This window comes from Arachis ipaensis, chromosome B5 (assembly GCF_059453495.1).
Source record: "Arachis ipaensis isolate K30076 ecotype BB chromosome B5, ASM5945349v1, whole genome shotgun sequence".
NCBI classification, from domain to species: domain Eukaryota; kingdom Viridiplantae; phylum Streptophyta; class Magnoliopsida; order Fabales; family Fabaceae; genus Arachis; species Arachis ipaensis.
In genome coordinates, this window is record NC_142440.1 from 95,854,800 (window position 1) to 95,872,357 (window position 17,558).

The 17,558-nt window shown below is 39.7% G+C and overlaps 1 non-coding gene across 1 annotated transcript; it reads right to left on the bottom strand.

Annotated features, from left to right (window-relative positions):
* Positions 1-829: 829 nt before the first annotated feature.
* LOC148565060 (small nucleolar RNA R71) lies at positions 830-937 on the bottom strand. The gene has a single exon (XR_015884861.1). It is a non-coding gene; the product is annotated as a small nucleolar RNA R71 (small nucleolar RNA).
* Between the last annotated feature and the right edge of the window lie 16,621 nt (positions 938-17,558).

The following is a 17,558-nucleotide window of genomic DNA, read 5'->3' on the forward strand; positions in this document are numbered from 1 at the left end:
TTTCCTTTCTTAATTTTTGAACTTTAATTTTTATTTTTTATTTTAAATTCAATTTAAAAACAAAAATACTTTTATTTTAATTTATTTAATTTTTGAATTTCTCTTCTCCTCATCTCTTTCTAATTATTTATTCATCTACTAACACCCTTCTTTCACCTAAGAATTCGAACTCATTCCTCTCCCTTGTGTCTGGATTCTTATCTTTTCCTTCCTCCATTATTCTCTTCTTATACTTACATAAGGAATCTCTATACTGTGACATAGAGGATTCCTCTTCTTTTCTGTTTTCTTCTTTTTCATATGAGCAGGAACAAGGATAAGAACATTCTTGTTGAAGCTGACCCTGAACCTGAAAGGACTCTGAAGAGGAAGCTAAGGGAAGCTAAAGCACAACTTTGGAGAAAATCTGACAGAAATTTTCGAAAAAGAAGGAGGCATGGCCGAAAATAATAACAATGCAAGGAAGATGCTTGGTGACTTTACTGCACCTAATTCCAATTTACATGGAAGAAGCATCTCAATCCCTGCCATTGGAGCAAACAATTTTGAGCTGAAACCTCAACTAGTTTCTCTGATGTAACAGAATTGCAAGTTTTATGGACTTCCATCCAAAGATCCCTTTCAGTTCTTAACTAAATTCTTGAAGATCTGTGATACTGTTAAGACCAATGGGGTTGATCCTGAGGTCGACAGGCTTATGCTTTTCCCATTTACTGTAAGAGACAGAGCTAGAATATGGTTGGACTCTCAACCTAAAGACAGCCTGAACTCTTGGGATAAGCTGGTCACGGCTTTCTTAGCCAAGTTCTTTCCTCCTCAAAAGCTTAGCAAGCTTAGAGTGGATGTTCAAACCTTCAGACAGAAGCAAGGTGAATCCCTCTATGAAGCTTGGGAGAGATATAAGGAACTGACCAAAAAGTGTCCTTCTGACATGCTTTCAGAATGGACCATCCTGGATATATTCTATGATGGTCTGTCTAAATTATGAAAGATGTCATTGGACCATTCTGCAGGTGGATCTATTCACCTAAAGAAAACGCTTGCAGAAGCTCAAGAACTCATTGACATGGTTGTAAATAACCAGTTCATATACACTTCTAAAAGGAATCCTGTGAGTAATGGGACTCCTCAAAGGAAGGGAGTTCTTGAAAGTGATACTCTGAATGCCATATTGGCTCAGAATAAAGTATTGACTCAACAAGTCAATATGATCTCTCAGAGTCTGAATGGATTGAAGGAATCATCCAACAGTACTAAAGAGGCATCTTCTGAAGAAGAAGCTTATGATCCTGAGAACCCTGCAATAGCAGAGGTGAATTACATGGGTGAACCCTATGGAAACACCTATAATCCCTCATGGAGAAATCATCCAAATTTCTCATGGAAGGATCAACAAAAGCCCTAACAAGGCTTTAATAATGGTGGAAGAAACAGGTTTAGCAATAGCAAGCCTTTTCCATCATCCACTCAGCAACAGACAGAGAATTATGAGCAGAATCTATCTAGCTTAGCAAATATAGTCTCTGATCTATCTAAGGCCACTGTAAATTTCATGAATGAAACAAGGTCCTCCATTAGAAATTTGGAGGCACAAGTGGGCCAACTGAGTAAAAGAGTCACTGAAACTCCTCCTAGTACTCTCCCAAGCAATACAGAAGAAAATCCAAAGAGAGAGTGCAAGGCCATTGATTTAACCATCATGGCCGAACCTACAAGGGAGGAGGAGGACGTGAATCCTAGTGAGGAAGACCTCCTGGGACGTCCAGTGACCAATAAGGAGTTTTCCTTCGAGGAACCAAAGAAATCTGAGGATCAATTAGAGACCATAGAGATTCCATTGAACCTCCTTCTGCCCTTCATGAGCTCTGATGAGTATTCGTCCTCTGAAGAGGATGAAGAAATTACTGAAGAGCAAGTTGCTAAGTACTTTGGTGCAATCATGAAGCTGAATGCCAAATTATTTGGTAATGAGACTTGGGAAGATGAACCTCCCTTGCTCACCAATGAACTGAATGTATTAGATAGGCAGAAATTACCTCAAAAGAAATAGGATCCTGGCGAATTCTTAATACCCTGTACCATAGGCACCATGACCTTTGAGAAGGCTCTGTGTGACCTAGGGGTCAGGAATAAACTTAATGCCACTCTCTGTAATGGAGAAACTTGGGATCTTTGAGGTGCAAGCTGCCAGAATCTCATTAGAGATGGCAGACAACTCAAGAAAACAGGCTTATGGACAAGTAGAGGACGTGTTAGTAAAGGTTGAAGGCCTTTACATCCCTGCTGATTTCATAATCCTAGACACTGGGAAGGAAGAGGATGAATCTATCATCCTTGGAAGACCCTTCCTAGCCACAACAAGAGCTGTGATTGATGTGGACAGAGGAGAATTGGTCCTTCAACTGAATGAGGATAACCTTGTGTTTAAGACTCAAGGATCTCCTTCTGTAACCATGGAGAGGAAGCATGAAAAGCTTCTCTCACTGCAGAGTCAACCAAAGCCCCCACAATCAAACTCTAAGTTTGGTGTTGGGAGGTCCCAACAATGCTCTGAGCATCTGTGAGGCTCCATGAGAGCTCACTGTCAAGCTATTGACATTAAAGAAGCGCTTATTGGGAGGCAACCCAATGTTATTTAATTATATCTATTTCATTTTCCTTTTGTTATGTCGTGTTTTAGTAGGTTGATGATCATGTGGAGTCACAAAAACTACTGAAAAATCAAAAACAGAATGAAAAATAGCATTGAAAATAGCACACCCTGGAGGAGAGCAGTCTGGCATTTAAACGCCAGAAACAAGCATCTGTCTGGCGTTTAACGCCAGAAACAAGCACCAAGCTGGCATTTAACGCCAGAAACAAGCATCTGCTTGGTGTTAAACGCTAGAAACAGGCTACATTTGGGCGTTTAACGCCAGAAACAAGCAGCAGTCTGGCGTTAAACGCCAGGATTGCACAGCAAGGGCGTTTTACACGCCTAATTGGAGCAGGGATGTTAAGTCTTTGACCCTACTTGATCTGTGGACCCCACAGGATCCCCACATCTTTTTCTCTCCTCTTCACACATTTTCATAACTCTCTTCCCCAAATACCCTTCACCAATCACCTCAATCACTCTTTCCCATCACCTCTTCACCACTCACATCCATCCTCTCTTCCCCATAAACCCCACCTACCTCCAAAATTCAAACTCTTTTCCCTCTTAACCCCAACCCTAATGGCCGAACCCTAAGTCCCATCCCACCCCTATATAAACCCCTCTTTCTTTCTTCATTTTTACACAACACAACCCTCTCTTCTTACCCTTGGCTGAATACACCTTTTCCCTCCATCTCCTCCATTCTTTTTCTTCTTCTCCTTCTTTCTTTCTTCTCTTGCTCGGGGACGAGCAAACATTTTAAGTTTGGTGTGGTAAAAGCATAGCTTTTTGTTTTTCTATAACCATTTATGGCACCTAAGGCCAAAGAAACCTCTAGAAAGAGAAAAGGGAAGGCAATTACTTCCACCTCTGAGTTATGGGAGATGGAGAGATTCATCTCAAAGGTCCATCAAGACCACTTCTATGAAGTTGTGGCTAAGAAGAAAGTGATCCCTGAGGTTCCTTTCAAGCTCAAAAAGAATGAGTATCTGGAGATCCGACATGAGATCCGAAGAAGAGGTTGGGAAGTTCTCACCAACCCCATTCAACAAGTCGGGATCTTAATGGTCCAGGAGTTCTATGCAAATGCATGGATCACTAGGAACCATGATCAAAGTGTGAACCCGAATCCAAAGCATTGGCTCACCATGGATCGGGGGAAATACTTAGACTTCAGTCCGGAAAATGTAAGGCTGGCGTTCAACTTGCCAATGATGGAAGAGAACACATGCCCCTACACAAGAAGGGTCAACTTTGATCAAAGGTTGGACCAAGTCCTCATAGACATATGTGAGGAAGGAGCTTAATGGAAAATTGACTCAAGAGGCAAGCCAGTTCAATTAAGAAAGCATGACCTCAAACCAGCAGCTAGGGGATGGCTAGAGTTCATTCAACGCTCAATCATTCCTACTAGTAACCGGTCTGAAGTTACTATAGACTGGGCCATCATGATCCATAGTATCATGATTGGAGAGGAGGTAGAAGTTCATGAGATTATACCTCAAGAACTTTACAAGGTGGCTGACAAGTCCTCCACTTGGGCAAGGTTAGCCTTTCCTCACCTCATATGCCACCTCTGCAATTCGGCTGGAATTGACATAGAGGGAGACATCCTCACTGAAGAGGACAAGCCCATCACTAAGAAAAGGACAGAGCAAATAAGAGATCATGGACCTCAACAAGAGCATGAGGAAATCCCGCACCATGAAATCCCTGAGATGCCTCAAGGGATGCACCTTCCTCCACAAAACTATTGGGAGCAAATCAACACCTCCCTAGGAGAATTAAGTTCCAACATGGGACAACTAAGGGTGGAGCATCAAGAGCACTCCATCATCCTTCATGAGATTAGAGAAGATCAAAGAGCTATGAGGGAGGAGCAACAAAGGCAAGGAAGAGACATAGAGGAGCTCAAAAGCACCATTGGTTCTTCAAGAAGAGGAAGACGCCACCCTTACTAAGGTGGACTCATTTATTAATCTCCTTGTCTGTTTATTTTACTATTTTTTGTTTATTATGCTTTATATTTATTTATGTTTGTGTCTTATTACATGATCACTAGTGTTTAAGTGTCTATGTCTTAAAGCTATGAATGTCCTATGAATCCATCACCTTTCTTAAATGAAAAATGCTTTAATTACAAAAGAACAAGAAGTACATGATTTCGTGAAACTAGTTTAGTTATTTTGATGTGGTGACAATACTTTTTATTTTCCAAATGAATGCTTGAACAGAGCATATGTCTTTTGAATTTGTTGTTTATGAATGTTAAATATCTTGGCTCTTGAAAGAATAAGGAAAAAGGAGAAATGTTATTTGATGATCTGAAAAATCATAAAATTGATTCTTGAAGCAAGAAAAAGCAGTGAATACAAAGGCTTGCGAAAAAAAAAAGAAAAAAAATGGCGAAAAAAAAAGAGAAAGAAAAAGAAAAAGCAAGCAGAAAAAGCCAAAAGCTCTTTAAACCAAAAGGCAAGAGCAAAAAGCCAATAGCCCATAAAACCAAAAGGCAAGGGTAATAAAAAGGATCCAAGGCTTTGAGCATCAGTGGATAGGAGGGCCTAAAGGAATAAAATGCTGGCCTAAGCGGCTAAACCAAGCTGTCCCTAACCATGTGCTTGTGGCGTGAAGGTGTCAAGTGAAAACTTGAGACTGAGCGGTTAAAGTCGAGGTCCAAAGCAAAAGAAGAGTGTGCTTAAGATCCTTGGACACCTCTAATTGGGGACTTTAGCAAAGCTGAGTCACAATCTGAAAAGGTTCACCCAGTTATGTGTCTGTGGCATTTATGTATCTGGTGGTAATACTGGAAAACAAAGTGCTTAGGGCCACGGCCAAGACTCATAAAGTAGTTGTGTTCAAGAATCAACATACTGAACTAGGAGAATCAATAACACTATCTGAATTCTAAGTTCCTATAGATGCCAATCATTCTGAACTTCAATGGATAAAGTGAGATGCCAAAACTATTCAAGAGGCAAAAAGCTACTAGTCCCACTCATCTGATTGGAGCTAAGTTTCATTGATATTTTGGAATTTATAGTATATTATATTCTTTTTTATCCTATTTGATTTTCAGTTGCTTGGGGACAAGCAACAATTTAAGTTTGGTGTTGTGATGAGCGGATAATTTATACGCTTTTTGGCATTATTTTTACATAATTTTTAGTATGATTAAGTTAGCTTTTAGTATATTTTTATTAGTTTTTAATAAAAATTCACATTTCTGGACTTTACTATGAGTTTGTGTGTTTTTCTGTGATTTCAGGTATTTTCTGGCTGAAATTGAGGAACTTGAGCAAAAATCAGATTCAGAGGTTGAAGAAGGACTGCAGATGCTGCTGGATTCTAACCTCCCTGCACTCAAAGTAGGTTTTCTGGAGCTATAGAACTTTAAATAGCACACTCTCAATTGAGTTGGAAAGTAGACATCCAGGGCTTTCCAGCATAATGTAATAGTCTATACTTTGTCGGAGTTTAGATGACGCAAACTGGCGTTCAACGCCAGTTCCATGTTGCATTCTGGAGTTAAACGCCAGAAACAGGTTGCAAAGTGGAGTTAAACGCCAAAAACAGGTTACAAACTGGCGTTCAACTCCAAGAGAAGCCTCTACATGTGTAAAGCTCAATGCTCAGCCCAAGCACACACCAAGTGGGCCCCAGAAGTGGATTTCTGCATCATTTACTCATTTCTGTAAACCCTAGTAACTAGTCTGATATAAATAGGACCTTTTACTATTGTATTAGACATCTTTGATCAGTCTTATGATATCTTAGACCTTTATGGGGGCTGGCCACTCGGCCATGCCTAGACCTTGTTCTTATGTATTTTCAACGGTAGAGTTTCTGCACACCATAGATTAAGGTGTGGAGCTCTGCTGTTCCTCATGAATTAATATAAAGTACTATTGTTTTTCTATTCAATTCAAGCTTATTCCGATTCTAAGATATTCATTCGTACTTCAATATGAATGTGATGATCGTGACAGTCATCATCATTCCCAACCTATGAACGCATGCCTGACAACCACTTCCGTTCTACCTTAGATTGAATGAATATCTCTGGGATTCCTTAATCAGAGTCTTCGTGGTATAAGTTAGAATCCATGGACGGCCATTCTTGAGATCCGAAAAGTCTAAACCTAGTCTGTGGTATTCCGAGTAGGATCTGGGAAGGGATGGCTGCGACGAGCTTCAAACTTGCGAGTGCTGGGCGTAGTGACAGACGCAAAAGGATCAATGGATCCTATTCCAGTATGATCGAGAACCGATAGATGATTAGCCATGTAGTGACAGCACATTGGACCATTTTCACTGAGAGTACAGGATGTAGCCATTGACATCGGTGACGCCTAACATACAGCTTGCCATAGAAAGGAGTATGAATGATTGGATGAAGACAATAGGAAAGCAGAGGTTCAGGAGGAACAAGCATCTTCATACGCTTATCTGAAACTCTCACCAATGAATTACATAAGTATCTCTATCTTTAATTTACGTTTTATTTATCTTTTAATTATTAAATCTCCATAATCAATTGAATCTACCTGACTGAGATTTGCAAGATGACCATAGCTTGCTTCAAGCCAATAATCTCCGTGGGATCGACCCTTACTCACGTAAGGTTTATTACTTGGATGACCCAGTGCACTTGCTGGTTAGTTATGCGAAGTTGTGACAAAGAACTAAGATTATGAACGTGCGTATTAATTTTTTAGTGCCGTTACCAAGGAATGAAGCGTCACGATTTCTACACACCATATAGGCTAGAATTATTGGTGGCCATTCCTGAGATCCGGAAAGTCTAAACCTTGTCTGTGGTATTCCGAGTAGGATCTGCAAAGGGATGACTGTGACGAGCTTCAAACTCGCGAGTGTTGGGCGTATTGACAGACGTAAAAGGATCAATGGATCCTATTCCAACATGATCGAGAACTGACAGATGATTAGCCATGCGGTGAAAGCGCATTTGGACCATTTTCACTGAGAGGACGGACGGTAGCCATTGACAACGGTGATCTCCCAACATACAGCTTGCCATGGAAAGGAGTATGAATGATTGGATGAAAGCAATAGGAAAGCAGAGGTTCAGAAGAAGTAAAGCATCTATATACGCTTATCTGAAATTCCCACCAATGAATCACATAAGTATCTCTATCTTATTCTATTTATATTTTAATTATCAAAACCTCATAACCATTTGAATCTTCCTGACTGAGATTTACAAGATGACCATAGCTTGCTTCAAGCCGACAATCTCCGTGGGATCAACCCTTACTCACGTAAGGTTTATTACTTGGACGACCCAGTGCACTTGCTGGTTAGTTGTGTGGAGTTGTGAAAAAGAATTAAGATTATGATAGTGCGTACCAAATTGTTGGCGCAGTTCAGATCACAATTTCGTGCACCATTTACATTTATGCTCAATCACCCCATTCCCATTTAAATTACTGCAAGTTTAATTTCCTGCAATTACTTTCTGCAATTTACATTTAGCTCTTTTACTTTCATTCATTTACATTTCTTGCAATTTACTTTTCCCGCCATTTTACTTTCTGCAATTCCCAATTCAAATCTATTCATTTAAACTAGAACAATCCTCTAATTAAAGTTGCTCAACCAATCAATCCCTGTGGAATTCGAGCTCACTCTATTGTGAGTTTTTACTTGATGACAACTCAGTATACTTGCCGAGGGAAATTTGTTGAGAGACAGACTTTTGTGCATCAAGTTTATGGCGCCGTTGCCGGGGATTGATTTTGCATTGACAATGATTAAATTAGAGGATAACTAGATTGAACATTTTTCTTTTCTTTTGATAAGTTTTAATTTTAGTATTTACTACTGTTTTCTACAATTTAAGCTATTTTTTTTGTTCATTTACTTTCTAGCACATTAATCCACTAACTGTTTGATTAATTGCACAAACCACTCTAACCATAACTTTCAACATAAGTTACTTCTCTACTTGCTATTTGCTTGTTGTTTGTTGAGTGTATGACAGGTTGAAGTGGAGGAGCATCAGCTTCTTTTGACAGTGAGCCAGAGAGGACCTACCTTAGGCTAAGGAGGGAAGCAAGAGGTAAAGGCATAATTGGTGAAGAGTTGGAAGAAGATTTGGATATTACAATGGAGGAAGAAGTTTATAATCATGCTGGAGAAGGTGCTGGTAACCATGTTGGAGAGGAGAGAAGAGTTTTAGGCTCTTACATCAACCTAAACCCTGGAAATTATGGGAGCAGCATCCTAAAACCAACCATTCATGCTAATAACTTTGAGTTAAAGCCACAGCTCATCACCCTTGTTCAAAATAATTGCTCATTTGGAAGATGTGCCCAGGAAGACCCCAACTAACATCTAACCACATTCTTGAGAATATTTGATACTGTGAAGTCCAATGGTGTTCATCCTGACACCTACAGATTACTTTTGTTTCCCTTTTCTCTTAGGGATAAAGCATCAAAGTGGCTAGTGTCCTTTCCAAAGGAGAGTTGACAAGTGGGGAAGATGTGGTGAATAAGTTCTTGACAAGATTTTACCCTCCCTAAAGAGTTAACAGATTGAAGACTGAGGTACAAATATTCAGGCAACAAGATGGTGAAACTCTCTATGAAGCATGGGAAAGATACAAGGAATTGACAAGAAAATGGCCTCCGGACATGTTCAATGAATGGGTGCAGCTGCACATTTTCTATGAAGGATTATCACAAGAATCAAAGAAGGCCTTAGATCACTCGTCAGGAGGATTTCTCAACAAGAAAAAGACAATTGAAGAAGTCATAGATGTCATAGAAACTGTAGCCAACAATGAACACTTCTATGCCTCTGATAGAAGCACCAATAGAGGGGTGATGGAGCTGAATCACATGGATGCATTACTAGCTCAAAACAAGCTAATTACTAAGCAATTGGCTGACCTCACCAAGCAGATAGAGAAGAATCAAGTTGCAGCAGTCAATACTCAACCACCAGCTCAAGAAGAGTTCAATGCAGAGGAAGGAGGTAACTGGGAGCAAGTCAATTATGTTGGAAATTCATCTAGAAAAGCCTATGATCCACACTCAAAAACCTACAACCCTGCTTGGAAGAACTACCCAAACTTTGATGGGGAAATCAGCAGAACCAGAACCAAGACCAGAAACCTCACAGCTCCAACCATTACAACAATTCCACTTACCATTAATCCAACCCAAAATAGCCATTCTCAGGTTCCAAATTCTAACTTACCATCACCATCTGAGGATAGACTATCCCGGATTAAGGCCTTGCTTGGAGATCTGTGCAAGGAGGTTCAAGACAACAAGGCATTCAAGGATGAATTTAGGTCTAATATGAAGAATCAAGGAGATACCATCAAGAAGCTTAAATCTCAAGTAGGATACCTCTCTCAGCAAATTTCTAAGCCTACTGACAGCTTTCCAAGTGATACTGAGAAGAACCCAAAAGGAGAGACCAAGAATGTGAGATGGGAAGAATGCAAGGCGATCATTCTAAGAGATGAAGAGATTTTGGAGGAAGAACTTAGCAAGCCAACAGAGCATACTCAAGGAGTTCCACAGGAGATACTGGAAGAGAAAGAACAAGGAGTCAACCATGCACAAATGAAGGAATCAATAGGGAAGGAAATCCTGAAACCATATATACCAAAGGCACCATTCCCTCAGAGGTGGTAAAAAAGAGAGGACATATTCTAGATAACTAGATACATTCAAGTCTTTTCATATTAACATTCCCTTCATTGAAGCCCTTCAACAGATGCCCTCATATATCAAATGCATGAAGGAGTTGCTAACCACAAGAAACCCATTGAAGGGTGGGCAAACAGTGGTGATGAATAAAGAGTGCAGTGCACTTATCCAAAAGGAGTTACCCACAAAGAAGAAGGATCCAGGGAGTTTTCACATCCCTTGTACTATAGGGGATACCATGATTAACAAAGGATTTTGTGATCTTAGAGCAGGCATAAATCTAATGCCTCTGTCTCTCACGAAGAAGCTACAAATCTAACCCTTCAATTGGCTGACAAAACCCAGAAACAAGCACTAGGAGTAGTTGAAAATATGCTGGTGAAAGTAGGGAAATACTTCCTCCCTACAGATTTTGTTGTTCTTGAGATGGAAGAAAGCTATCTCCATCCAATCATTCTGAGGAGACTATTCTTGGCCACAGCCAGAGCACTCATAGATGTTGAGCAGGGAGAGTTAATACTGAGAATACATGATGAACAACTCACCTTTCTTGTCTTCAAGCTCTCACATGAATCTGAACAAGAGAACAAAGACCTGAAGGAGGACCACAAGGAATTCATGAAGGATGATTTTGGAGATAAAAACCTGAAAGAAGCACCCAATGAATCACCCCCAGAGCATCCAAGGTCATGCCAGAAAGAGAAGAAATAAGTAAAGGTGGTGCTACAGACTAAAAAAATCATGGAGAAGCTATGGCCACAAACCCCACATGAGACAAGTAATAAGATCCCTCCTGACAAAGAGATCACAAGGAATAAGGCACCGCTAGAAGAAGGATGGAAGAAAATGCCAAGAGGTTAGAGGAACAAAAAAATCCCCACTAAAGATTTTTCTCCAGGGGACAGAGTGATATTGATTCACCATCCACTAATACCACCTCATTTTCCTGTGATACCATTTCAGCTGCCTCAAGTGTACATAATCAACAGAGTCCTCTCATTGGAGCATGTAGAGATTCTCAAAGAGGCAAGCGGGGATAGATTCACTGCAAGGGGAGAGGACGTGAGACATTACAACTCTCCTTGACAAAACCAATCATCAAGCTAATGACGTTAAAGAAGCGCTTGTTGGGAGGCAACCCAACCAGAGGTAGCTCTCCTGTTTTTTAAGTTGTTTCAATAAAAGAGTTAGGTAGATTTCTTTGTATTGCAAGGAGCTAAGCTTGGTGTTGCACACCAAAGTAATTCAAGGGTGAATGTGTAATCTAAGTTTGGTGTTCCACCATAGATTTCATTAAGAACACATTGCATCCTTCAGCATAATTAGTCACTGGTTCCAAACAATCAGAGAAACTACTTAACAATTGTTTAATTTTTAGTTCATAGTTTTTTTTCTTAATAAATGCACTTGATGTTTCCTGCACGTATTCACTTTGCTGCATATAGAAGTAGGCAAGGAATTAAGTTTGGTGTTCACACACCAACTAAAGTTCAGAAAACCACAAGCATACATGCATGCTAACTGTCTCTCAAGTGCTTGGGGAATAAGCAACTTCCAATAACTTTGCGGGAATTCAATTAATCTCTTGGAAGAACTATGCGCCATCATCCAAGGAGACAAAGAAGGATACAAAAGCTATGGATGATGATGACAAGGAAGAAACAAGAAGACACCAAGAGGTTGTATTGTTACTCAACTGCTTTTGGTTTGTAGTGCTTTAATTATAAGTATGATTGTGCCCTGTTTGCTTGAACCTTTACATTCTATATGTCTTTCTTTATTTTCATTTTAGGCTGCTAGTCTAAGTGCCTGCTTCATTTTCATCCTTCTTGAATTGTATGTTGTGTCCTTGAGCTCAATAAAAGAATTTATGAGAATTTACTGCGAAAGACAAGAGTGAAATCCAATGTGCAGAATAAAGTCCTAGTGTTGTGGTGGTATTTGCTAGCTAAGTTAGTTCATCAATAAGGTACAAGGCTAAGATATCTCTTGAATTATGATCTTGAAGTGCATTCTATGAGACTTAAATGAATTAATAAGATCCTAAAAAGAAAAAAAAGAAACAGAATAAAAAAAAGAAAAGAGCAGAAAATAAAGCTAGGCACCAATAGTTTGAACCTTGAGGCATGTGTCTTTGGTGTTGATTGTACAAGTATCTGCTTGGATGACTAAGTTCTTGGGAGTGCTTTATCACTTGATAAATTGGGTTAACTAACCCGGGATTATCAACTGAGAGTCCATTATCAAGAGCAACCTTGTCAAAAAATATTTAGTAACCTAAAGAGGTGCTAGACACCAAGGTCTAAGGAATGAATAACAAACCATGTGCCTGTAGTGAGTATGTGCTGAGGAGAGACTTGGGTGATTAAGTCCTTAGGAGTGTTTCAATACCTAGCACCTTGAACCAACTGGTTCGAGAGTGTTGGCTGAAAGCCTATCCTAAAGAGTTGTCTCAACACAGAACACTTAGCTACAGAAAGCAATAAGCTCTAAAGAAGGAAAGAAAACAAAAATAGAGCTAAGTTAAGGATCAAGAATAAGAGTTTCATAGAAGGCAATAGAGTGAGAATTCAAGAGCATATGAGAGCCTAGAAACCAGCAAGAACATGAACCTCATGCATGAAACTCCATGAACCAAGGATTTGAATTCTCTGAATAAGGACTTGTATCTCTTGTATTTTCATTTCATTCTTCTTATGTTCTATCACTTGCTTGAGGACAAGCAAGATTTAAGTTTGGTGTTGTGATGCTAGGGCATCTTGGCTAGTTTCACAAGCCATTTTTAGTTTGTTTTAGGGTAGTTTCCTACAATTCTTAGGCAATAAGTAAGTATTTGGATGGGAATTTCATGCATGCCTTGATTCAATCAAACATTGTTAATTTTATGCATTTTGATGAGATTTATACAAGAATTATCTAATGCTATGAATGATGCAAAATCTTGTGATTATGACAAGGCTTTCATGCATTTGTTTGGTTGATGATAGCTGAAGAGAAGCAGAGGAAGAGCAAGGAAAAGGAGAATGAAGCAACGTTGGTGGGCAAACCAACGTTGCTGGCAACGTTGCAAAGAAAAGGGTGCCTAACATTGGTGGGAACATTGGTGAACCAACGTTCCTCACCAACGTCTTCGAAAAAATCTGAATTTGGAATTGGAAAAATTGGCCGCGACGCGCACGTGTGGGCGACACGTACGCGTGAGCATGGAAATTTGACACTCCACACGTACGCGTGGGTGACGCGCACGCGTGACCAGACCAACGTTGGAGGTAACGTTGGTTCACCAACGTTCCCTCCAATGCCTGCGATAAAAATTTCAAATCTGGAGTTGGAAAATTTGTAGTGACGTGTACGCGTCGATGACGCGTATGCGTGAAAATGCAAAAAACAGCAAGTCTCACGTACGCATGGGCGACGCGCATGTGCAAAATGGCGAAAATCCAGTTTGGCGCGTACGCGTGGCTAGGCCAACGTTGGTAGTAACGTTTGTGCACTAACGTTGCTTCTAACATTCCCCATTGAGTAAAAGGGAATGTTAGCCAAAGTTAGTGGCCACCAATGTTAGTCACTAACGTCCATGCCAAGCTCAATTCCAAAATTCACCCATTCAAACTTGTGAATGTTAGTTGACAAACAATCCTCATCAACGTCACTAAGAGTCACTCCTAACTGCTTCAATCAAGGCCAAGGCCTACATCCAAGTACAATGAAGACCCAATTGAAGATGGGAAGGAGAGTATAAATAGAGGACTTTTTGAAGATTAAAGGCAGCTCTCTGGGAGGCCCTAAGGGGTGCTTTGGGAGTTCTATAAGGCTGGAAGTAGGGGGATCCCAATTGGGCATCCCTGATTTCATTTTCTCTGCACTTTTCTTTTTCTTTTCTGTTGGGAGATTGGCACCTGGGGATCTAGGATTGCAAACACTTCTTGTATTACTTTCTGCAATTCAGTTTTACTTTCAGAATGCACTTTTCAATTTCAATTTCCATTTCCAAAGCTATGAACAACTAAACCCCTTTTCATTGGGTTAGGGAGCTCTGTTGTAATTCAATGGATCAATAATAGTTTTCATCTTTCTTCCTCTTTCTTTTCTCATGATTTTTCTTGAAAGCTTTCGATCTCCATTCAATTGAACAATTGTCTCGAGAGAGAAATTTTTCATAGTTGGATTTTCTTGGAACCTTGAAAGAGGAATGAGGAAATCATGCTAGAAATACTTTCTCACATCGGATTAGGTTGGGGGTTGGATGGACATAGTGACATGTAATCCTACCAATACTTCAATCTGTGAAAGTGTGTGGTATAATCAGTGACCAAACTTCATCTCTTCGCATGAGCAATTAGATCAAGGAATTGGGCAATTGTTCAAGCTTAGATAGATTGGATTGCCAAGGAATTGGGATCCAATCACTTAAGATTGCCAAGGAGATCAATGAATACATTGATTGAGGAAGAGATGAGAATGAACTTGATCCGGAAAATGCAACATCTCCTAAGCCCAATGAATCTCCCATTTCTGATCTTTTCCATTCTCTTTAATTTTGTTGTTTACATTTAGGCGTCGTCATCCCATTCCCATGTAAATTACTGCAAGTTTAATTTCCTGCAATTACTTTCTGCAATTTACATTTAGCTCTTTTACAATCAGTCATTTACATTTCTTGAAATTTACTTTTTCGGCCATTTTACTTTCTATAATTCCCAATTCAAATCTATTCAGTTCAACTAGAACAATCCTCTAATTAAAGTTGCTCAGCCAATCAATCTCTGTGGGATTCGACCTCACTCTATTGTGAGTTTTTACTTGACGATAATTCGGTATACTTTCCGAGGGAAATTTATTGAGATACAGATTTTCGTGCATCAAGGTGGTGGTAGGTTAGAAATTGAAGGTTGAGTATGGTTGTTTTGTGTTTGATATAGAGGATGGAAAGAGTTGTTGTGTGGGGCTTGGTATGGTCCTTGGTTAATTTGTTGATAGGTGGATTTGTGGTAATGGTTGGAGTTTTGAGGCCTATGATCTTGAGTTTGGTTTTGCTGGCTTCCCCACCCAAAGTTTAGGTGGTTCTTCCAACCAGGATTGTAGGTTTTGGAGTGTTGATCATAGGTTTGTCTTGATGAGTTTCCAACATAATTGGCTTGCTCCCAGTCACCTCCTTCCTCTGCATTCACCCCTTCTTGAGCTGGTGGTTGAGTATTGACTGCTGTAACTTGGTTCCTTTCCATCTGCTTGGTGAGGTCAGCCAATTGCTTGGTGATCAACTTATTTTGATCTAGCAATGCATCCATGTGACTCAGCTCCATCACCCCTCTGTTTCGGTTTCTATCAGAGGCATAGAAGTATTCATTGTTAGCCACAGTTTCTATGATATCGATGGCCTCATCAATTATCTTCTTCTTATTGAGAGATCCTCCTGAAGAGTGATCTAAGGCCTTCTTTGATTCTTGTGACAATCCTTCATAGAAAATGTGTAGCTGTAGTAATTCATTAAACATCTCCGGGGGCATTTTCTTGTCAACTCCTTGTATCTCTCCTATGCTTCAAAGAGAGTCTCCCCATCTTGTTGTCTAAATATTTGTACCTCAGCCCTCAACCTCTTAACTCTTTAGGGAGGGTAAAATCTTGCCAAGAACTTGTTCACCACCTCTTCCCAAGTTGTCAAACTCTCCTTTGGAAAGGACTCTAGCCACTTTGCTACTTTATCTATGAGAGAAAAAGGAAACAAAAGCAGTTTATAGGTGTCAGGATGAACCCCATTGACCTTCACAGTATCACATATTCTCAAGAATGTGTTTAGATGTTAGTTGGGGTCTTCTTGGATACTTCCTCCAAATGAGCCATTGTTTTAAATTTATTAGCATGAATGGTTGGTTTTAGGATGCTACTTCTATAGTTTCCTGGGTTTGGGTTGATGTAAGAGCCTAAAACTCTTCTCTCCTGCCCAACATGGTTACCAGCACCTTCTCCAACATGGTTATGAACTTCTTCCTCCATAGTAATGTCTAAATCATCTTCCACAGCTTCCTCTCCAACTATTCCTTTACCTCTTGCTTCCCTCCTTAGTCTAAGAAAGGTCCTCTCAGATTCACCGTCAAAAGAGGTTGATGCTCCTCCTCTTCTACCTGTTATACACTCAGCAAAACACACAAGAAAAATAAGTGAATGGATCACTCTTGTTAGGAGTTGTGGTTAGAGTGGTTGGTGTAACTGATCAAATAGTTAGTGGATTACTGTGCTAAAATGTAAATAAGCAATGGAAAAACAAATAAAATTGCTGAAAATGAAAGTAAATAAGCTGAAATGAAACAAATCAACAAGGAAAAGAAAATTTTCAATCTAGTTATCCTCCAATTTAATCATTGTCAATGCAAAATCAATTCCTGGCAACGGCGCCATAAACTTGATGCACGGAAATCTGTCTCTCAACAAATCTCCTTCGGCAAGTATACCAAATTGTCGTCAAGTAAAAAATGAGAGTAGAGTGAGGTCGAATCCCATAAGGATAGATTGCTTGAGCAACTTTAATTAGAGGAGTGTTCTAGTTGAACTAAGAAAAGTTGGTTTGACAATTGTAGAAAGTAAAATGGCGGGAAATGTAAATAACAACAAATGTAAATGACGGAAAGTAAATTGCATAATATAAAGTGCAGAAAGTAAATTGTAGAAACTTAAATGGGAATGGGGGTGATAAACAATAATGTAAACAGCATAATTAAAGACAATGGAAAGATCAGAAGTGGGGGAGGTCATTGGGCTTAGGAGATATTGCATTCTCTGGATTAAGTTCAGTCTCATCTCTTCCTCAATCCATGCATTCATTGATCTCTTGGCAATCTTAGGTAATTGAATCCCAATTCCTTGGCAATTCAATCTCTCTGAACTTGAACAATTGCCCAATTCCTTGATCTAATTGCTCATGGGAAGAGATGGAGTATGATCACTGATTATACCACATGTTTTTCTAGATCAAAGTATTGGTAGGATTATATATCACCATATCCATCCAACCCCCAACCCAATCCAACATGAGAAAGCATTTCTAGCATGATTTCCTCATTCCTCTTCCAAGGTTCAGAGGAAATCCAAGTATGAGCAATTTCTCTTCCGAGACAATTGCTTAATTGGATGAAGATCGAAAGCGTTCAAGCAAATCAATAGAATAGAAAGAAGAAGAAGAATGAAAACTACAATTGATCCATTGAATTACAATAGAGCTCCCTAACCCAATGAAGAGG